Source organism: Bidens hawaiensis, unplaced genomic scaffold (genome assembly GCF_021521415.1).
Source record: "Bidens hawaiensis isolate Kalapana, Puna unplaced genomic scaffold, B.hawaiensis_p1.1 tig00005179_1, whole genome shotgun sequence".
Classification (NCBI taxonomy): domain Eukaryota; kingdom Viridiplantae; phylum Streptophyta; class Magnoliopsida; order Asterales; family Asteraceae; genus Bidens; species Bidens hawaiensis.
In genome coordinates, this window is record NW_027491332.1 from 123,201 (window position 1) to 130,412 (window position 7,212).

At 40.5% G+C, this 7,212-nt stretch overlaps 1 pseudogene; it reads left to right on the plus strand.

The window, feature by feature from the left end:
* The first annotated feature begins 2,877 nt into the window (after nucleotides 1–2,877).
* LOC143629231 (transcription factor MYB73 pseudogene) lies at nucleotides 2,878–3,680 on the plus strand (annotated as a pseudogene).
* Nucleotides 3,681–7,212: the final 3,532 nt, after the last annotated feature.

Genomic DNA, 7,212 nt, shown 5'->3' on the forward strand with positions numbered 1-7,212 from the left:
GCTGGCAGAAGTGTTGGCTAAACTTCTGTTGGAAGTCTGCCCAGTCGTAGATGTGGTTGACCGGTAGACGATCGAACCATGCTCTAGCAGCCCCAACCAGCGTCATTTGGAACATGTAACACCACGTGGGTTCCGTCCAATTGCTGACGGTTGCCCCTGCTATGAACCTGTTCAAATGATCATCTGGATCAGATATACCGTCATATGTGCCTATGTTGGGCATTTGTTTGGCACTCTTTGGGGCGATTGCTTCAGCAATGTCCCTTGCAAATTTGGACGTTCCTGCATTTGCAACGTTTGGTCTGAACGTTTTAGAGAAGTCTCGTGGACTTCCACCTGTGCTTTTTGGTTTGAAGGCTTGTCCAAAATGCCTTTTCGGTTGGGATTCCGTTTCCTTACGCTTCCCTTTTGCCCTATGGCGAGGGTTCGCGTCGGAGTCGGATTCCTCCGAGTCATCCTCCCAGTATTCGAATTCGTCGGCCTGTTGCACGGAACGCAAGCGTTCGTCCAACTCAGCCTGGAATTCCTTTTGTCGTGCCTCCGCCCATGCCTTAACTTCATCGAGAGTCTGGCGGGGGAGTCTTCGTTTCTCAAACTGGGTATCGGTGGATCCCAGTAGGCGATCATTTACTGCACTTGCCCCAGCTTTGGTAAGTGGGGTAGTGTTCGTAAAATTTACTTCACTTGCCCCGGCTTCGGTAGCCGGGGTAGTGTTCGTAAAAACTGTGTTGCCGGTGTTCATCCCAGTAGCTGGGGTTGTGGTTACCGGAATTTCTCTAACCATCTTTGTAGAAGTTTGAAAAAACTGGAGAAAATTGTAGTTCTAGCTTTATGCACGGATGGCGCCAATGAAGAAACACTAACCGGACCCCGGACAGATTACTGGTAACCTGGGGGTTAGATAGATGTTTCCCTCGAGGGGTTAGACCCTTGGAAGATGGTTCTTCTGATAACCTGCAAAACAGACACCGTGAGCTCGTCACTGAGAAGGGGGGGGGTTCCTCCTTGTGACCACCCTCCGGCGTGAGAATCAGACTAGATTGCTCTTTAAATATAAAAGTATATTAAGAGATTGCTAGAGCAGATATCAGGTATATTATGATGATAATGTGATAATGTAATGTGTTTAGATGATCATACCATTTGGGGTATTTATAGCCGAAGGTAGGTTTCCAAGGAGGTATGGCCGGCTGCAACAGTGTTCCTGTTCATCAACAGTAGCCTACGCACGTGCCCTGCTGGTAGTTGGTGGGTAGGCAGCGGCTGATAGTGACCAGGCCTGCTGTATACTATTCCCTTTCCACCAACTGCCGGCTACGCACGTGGTATGACAGTAGTTGGTGAGTAGGCAGCGGCTAATAGTGATACAGTACAGGAGCATGCTGCTCGCCATACTGTATCAGTGAGCTGTCGTATCTCTGATCAGATCTTTCGCCCATACCTCGTCAGGTACAGTAAAAGGTCCTTCAGTATACAGACTGGCTTATTTGGGCGGGAGTATTCCCCCTTCCGCCTCTGTGCGGGATTGCTCCCGGCTTTGCTCATTCCTTCAGGTGACACTGAATGATCGAGAGTTAAGTACCTAGTGCGTGTAGCCATGCTGCGCGGGTGGCCTTCCCTCATGGCTTGTATCCGAGGCTGCGGGAACAGGCGGAGTCCTTCACCATGGGAGGCATTTCCTGCGGGAACAGCTTGCGTACTGCGCGTAAGGACGTCACGTCTCTGAGCATGGTTGGTCCTGCGGATCCAGTTGGTCTCTGCGCAGACGTCCCTGTTTAAGGTGAGTCTTGCGGGTCCAACTGGGCTCTGCTGGGACCTACCTCTTCATATTGGTGTTTGGCCGTTATAACTTGCACAATCAGTTGCAACAAACATTAGGTACTATTAGGAATATGCCTCTTGAGTTTTTGTAATATTATTTATACAATTTCGTGGAGTCTTTTTATTGGTTGCTGGTTCACATAAATTTATTTTCCATCTAGATTTTCTTGAACAAATTCAAATGACATTAAAATAAAAAATATGTGCCTATAAAATTGTGTATTGGTTTTCTTTTTTTTTGAAATTTCTAATTGTGAATTGTAATTATTTTACGTGTTGTGCAAAACTCGGTATAAACCAGTTTTAAACACTGATTCAATGAGCATCCAATTTTATAAAACTTATACATCTACTAGGCTCAACTCATTTTGACTTGCAAGAGTTCAAGCTGTTTCGAGCTCTTCTTCTAAAACTCGAGCTCGGCTCGTAAGTCGTTTTTTCAAGCTCAAGCTTTGCTCGTTTATCATTTTTAATTAATTTATACACATTTTTTAATTATTTTTATATCTTTTGACAGAATAAAAAACCTTAAACGAGCCTAAGCTCGACTTGAGCTCGAGCTCGTATATTACCTTAAACAAGCCAAAGCTCAACTATTCAATGTAAAACAAATACATAAAAGTCCAAAAAAGATCAAAGTTAAAATTACACAACTCACAAGACTTGTTAAGGCTCGCCTAGCCAAGACGAGCTTCTCATACAAGACTCAATAACTAAACGAAGTTTATTTAAGACTTAGACCCGTTTCAAACTTTTTTATTAATCCGCTTAAGTTGCTCACCAATAGCTCGGCTCATATACACCCATACTAATTTGATGTGTATATATATATATATATATATATTTTTGGGTATTTTACATAAATTGATCAAGTCATATTATCGTTATGGATTTATTTTCAGTTTCAACTGAAAACTTAATAAAAAGAAATAAATTAAATAAACAAAAACAGACGCACGAGAAGCAGTTTATGGGTCATGCCAACTACTCTCCTTCCCAAAGCAGTTTAATCGCGTTGTCCGTACGGCCACAACAAACTCCCATCTAAATCCACCAATGACCTCCTCCGGCAAAACCAAACGCTCCTGGACTCCACAAGAGGACGCCACACTAGTCAAAATGATTAATCAACACGGCCCCAAAAACTGGTCCTTGATCAGCTCCACCATCCCCGGTAGGTCCGGCAAGTCATGCCGCCTGCGCTGGTGCAACCAGCTCAGCCCCTCCGTGGAACACCGTCCCTTCACTCCCGACGAGGATGACGTCATTGTGAAAGCGCATGGCCTGCATGGTAACAAGTGGTCCACTATCTCCAGACTTCTTCCTGGCCGTACGGACAACGCGATTAAAAACTACTGGAACTCGACTCTCCGGCGCCGGCGAGTATCCGACGGAGTTGGAGTTGCAGCCGGAGATGAGGTTTTGAAACGGTCAAGGAGTGAGTCAACGGTGAAGAGGCGGTGTTCGCGTGTGTCGGCGGACCACGGTAGTTGTGGTGGACCGGAGACGGTGCTCACGCTGTTGCCACCCGGGGAAGTTGTTGTAACTGAAAAGATGGGTGACGTGGAGTATGACGTGGATGAGCAGTCGACGGTTGAGATGGGGGACACGTGTCTGGTGACGGTTATGAAGCGTATGATAGCGAAGGAGGTGCGGGTTTATATTGATGAGTTACAGGCCCAGGAGAAGGTATGTTTTGATAATGGGCCTGGGTTTGGGCCGAAGGTTCATGATTGTGATCCGATCCAAAGTTTAGCCCCAAAAGGTTAGAATCAGAAACTTTGAAGTTATAAAAGTTTATTAGATGTTTTGGAGTTTGTTTTTTTAAATGACATTGGAAGTTGGACAAAGTTAAATTTTTATTTTGATGAAAATTTATAGTTCGTTTTGTTTGTAAACTCGGTTATAATTTTATTTAGGGTGAGCAAAAACTGAATCGTGATTGAAAAACGAAATGTTAATTGAAATTAACCATAACTGACAACACTGATTGGTTATGTTTAGGTGAATGTGGAGAAATGACCATTCAGGTTTGGTTACGGTAAACGTGTCTTCGTTAGCCGGCTTTACCAAAACCGAAATGAACATTGTATGTTTGTTTTTAACAAACTTTGTAAATCTTTTTCTTTCATTTATATCTATATTTTTAGGCTTTTAGCTTCGCACATTTCAATTTGTACCGAGACAATGAGCCTGTAGCTTGGAACATTATAATTGAACCATTTTCAACTAGACCAAAGGAAAATAAATTTAAACAAAGTACATTGGAGTATTGGACATTTATCCGAAACTGGCACCCTATGGTTAACCAACCATTTGGTTATGGCTATGGCTATGGTTATGGTTATGGTTATGGTTATGGTTATGGTTATGGTTATGGTTATGGTTATGGTTATGGTTAAGCCCTCATAACCTAACCATATGGACTTTGTACACCCCGACTCAATAAATCGTGTCATTGCCATAAGCGTAAAGATGAACTTCAAGAGAACTCAACTCAACTTTTTTGTTGCATCTCTTCTTACCATGTGCAGTTTATAGGCCCATGTGGGGTGATTTTCTATTTCCATATTATTGTGTAGTTTTCACAAACCGAAGGTATGCAAATTGTGCATTAGCTATGGTAGTTACGAGATAATAGTAAAATGCGTGTGCTTGATTCACTGATTCACATAAGGTTAATTGATTGGGACCTTAAACTTGAAGGCTTCCATATTTGATTTTACTGATATAATTTCATTAAAGAAAAAAGAATGCTGCACTACTCCGATCATTCCCATACTTTCTCTGTAGTATTTGTAAACTCAAACTATATAGCTAAACGTGATTGTGGAGTTAGAATTGAAGCCGACCTACACGAAACATGTGAACTTTGTGTATGTTAGTGTCATTTGTCTTGTATCAGAAACCCGCCAACTTTTTAAGTCATACATAAAGTGAACAAATTACATAAACGAAACCCCATATTCTTGATTGAAAATGTCATATCGTGCGTTATACTCGTCAAAACCTCAAATAAAATTTGTTGAGAACGACAAACAGCCACGCATCTAACACCATTTAGACTTGGTATAGAAATCCGTTAGTTGTAGACTTGTATATCTAGCATTCCATACCAACCACTAGTCCCACTACTGTACGTTTTCGCCACAAGCTAACGGATGCGTTAGTTGTAGACTCCCAACAGATCACCCACTTTGATTCCTTCCACCAAGCACAATTATTTTAAATGTGAATTTTCTCTTATTCACAACCATTGCAGTCAAAATTATTTTAAAGGTGTAATGCATTTGTATAAATCATCTCTCCTATCAACATCTGAACAGAGACTTGCTTAGAGGCTGTTTGGTTCATTCAGATTTAAATGAGCCAGATCTGAACATGAGTCTGAATGATTCAGACTCAATTTTAACCATTCAGCTGCTTTTCTGCCTGGAACCAAACAGTCTGAAGTCTGAATAAATCAGATGAAAACTGAATGGTTCCATTCAGATGTAAATAAACAGTCTCTTAGAGTTACAATTATGACGATTCAGATGACCTAAGCAACCATACTTTCTAGTGTTAACAACTACACACGAACACATATGAATTGAAGTCGTTAACTATTACAGTTCACAAATACAAACAATTCAGTAATAAACTCAATTAAAGAAACAGACTCGGCTGAATAACATTCTCGACTAATTATACCTGCTAGTGATACACTTGTCCTAATAAACTCAATTAAAGAAACAACTACACTTGTACAGACGCCCTATTCATCCCAATTAACTTTTATTCAGTGTACTAAAATACAGACAAAGCTTCTCTGTGTTTAAATTATGCTGAAAACAAACTATAGCAGCAAAAATCAAATGATATTGAACTACAAAAACTTATTTTTGACTCAAAATTTTTATCAAACATCAAAGAGGTGAAGAGGTGAATTGTTTGAAATTTGAAAGTAAAAACATGTATTCAGCATCAGAGTTCTAGGGATGATGATTAAATGAAATCAGTACCGAACAGATAATTGTTAGTATAAATTTGATACTCACCTTTTGAGATTTTGAGTATTGATACTTTACTTTTGGCCTTCTAATATCGTATACCGTATCAGTACCAAACCGGTGAGATATCGAGAACTGTCAATAACATTACAAAAAGCACACACTATGTTTTTCGAGATCGGAACTTTTGGCACTGGTCCTGTACCACGCTCATCCTTAACAGCAAGGTTGAGATAGACATGCACAAATCGGGTACAGTTGAAAAACCCGAACCGGTTCGGAACCGGTTTTTTCACACCGGGTAGGAAATGGCACCGGTCCCAGTCGAAACAACAAGATGCCCCAATGTTTGGGTTCATTACGATTTGTGTCTAATGACCGACTCACAAGAGATGGCTCGTTGCAAATATTGCTCGAAGTTTCTTAAAGCAGGGTCCAACTCGACATTACGAAAACATACGAATAAGTATTGTCGAGAGAAAAGAAGTTTGGATGCTAAAAAAGCGGAAGTGGGAGAGTCGTCCGGCTCTACAACTCAAGCATCTACCACCGGTTACAACGCTTAATCGTTGTAGAACGCCAGATTAAAACGACGGACTTTGTTTTTTAGTTTTAGTTGTTATGTTTAGTATCGTTTATGTTTTAATAATGTTTGTAATAGTTATTGTTTAAAGAAAAATTGGTTTTTATTCATCTCAACTATTATCTTTTGTTCATTGTCGGTCCCAACTAACAAATTTATCACTTGTGGTCCCAACTTTTAATGTATTCGCTCATAATGGTTCGCGGCTAACAGAATTCTAACTCTGTTAGTTTCAGGTCGCCGGAAAAACATTTTTGGTCGGAAAAGTCAATTTTATTTGCCGGAAAACATCACCTGAACGCCACCACCACCACCATTTGACTCACCGCCAACCAACCACCTTAACTTAAGCACCATCAACTGATTCCGACGATGATTCTAGGGTTCCGATGACCTCAATAATTGGTGCTTTTACTAGAAAAAGGTTCCTGAAGGTACGATACAAAGTTACCATAATGTTTGGGACAAAATTGTTGAGTTTTCGGGGAAAAATGTGTGTTTTCTAGCCAAAAAACGTTTTTCTGGCGACCTGAAACTAACGACGTTAGAATTCTGTTATTCGCGGACCGTTATGAACAAATACGTTAAAACTTGAGACTGTCAGCAGCCAATTCGTTAGTTGGGACCGACAGTGACCAAAAGACGATAGTTTGGACCAATAAAAACCATTTTTCCTTGTTTTGTTAAATATAATGTTCGTCGTTATTAAAAAAGTAACAAAAAATTAATCATGACCAACAAAAGTAGTTATTATTAAACAAATCAAAACTAAATATTAGTTGAACTTGTTACAAATAATTTTACTAAAACAAATAA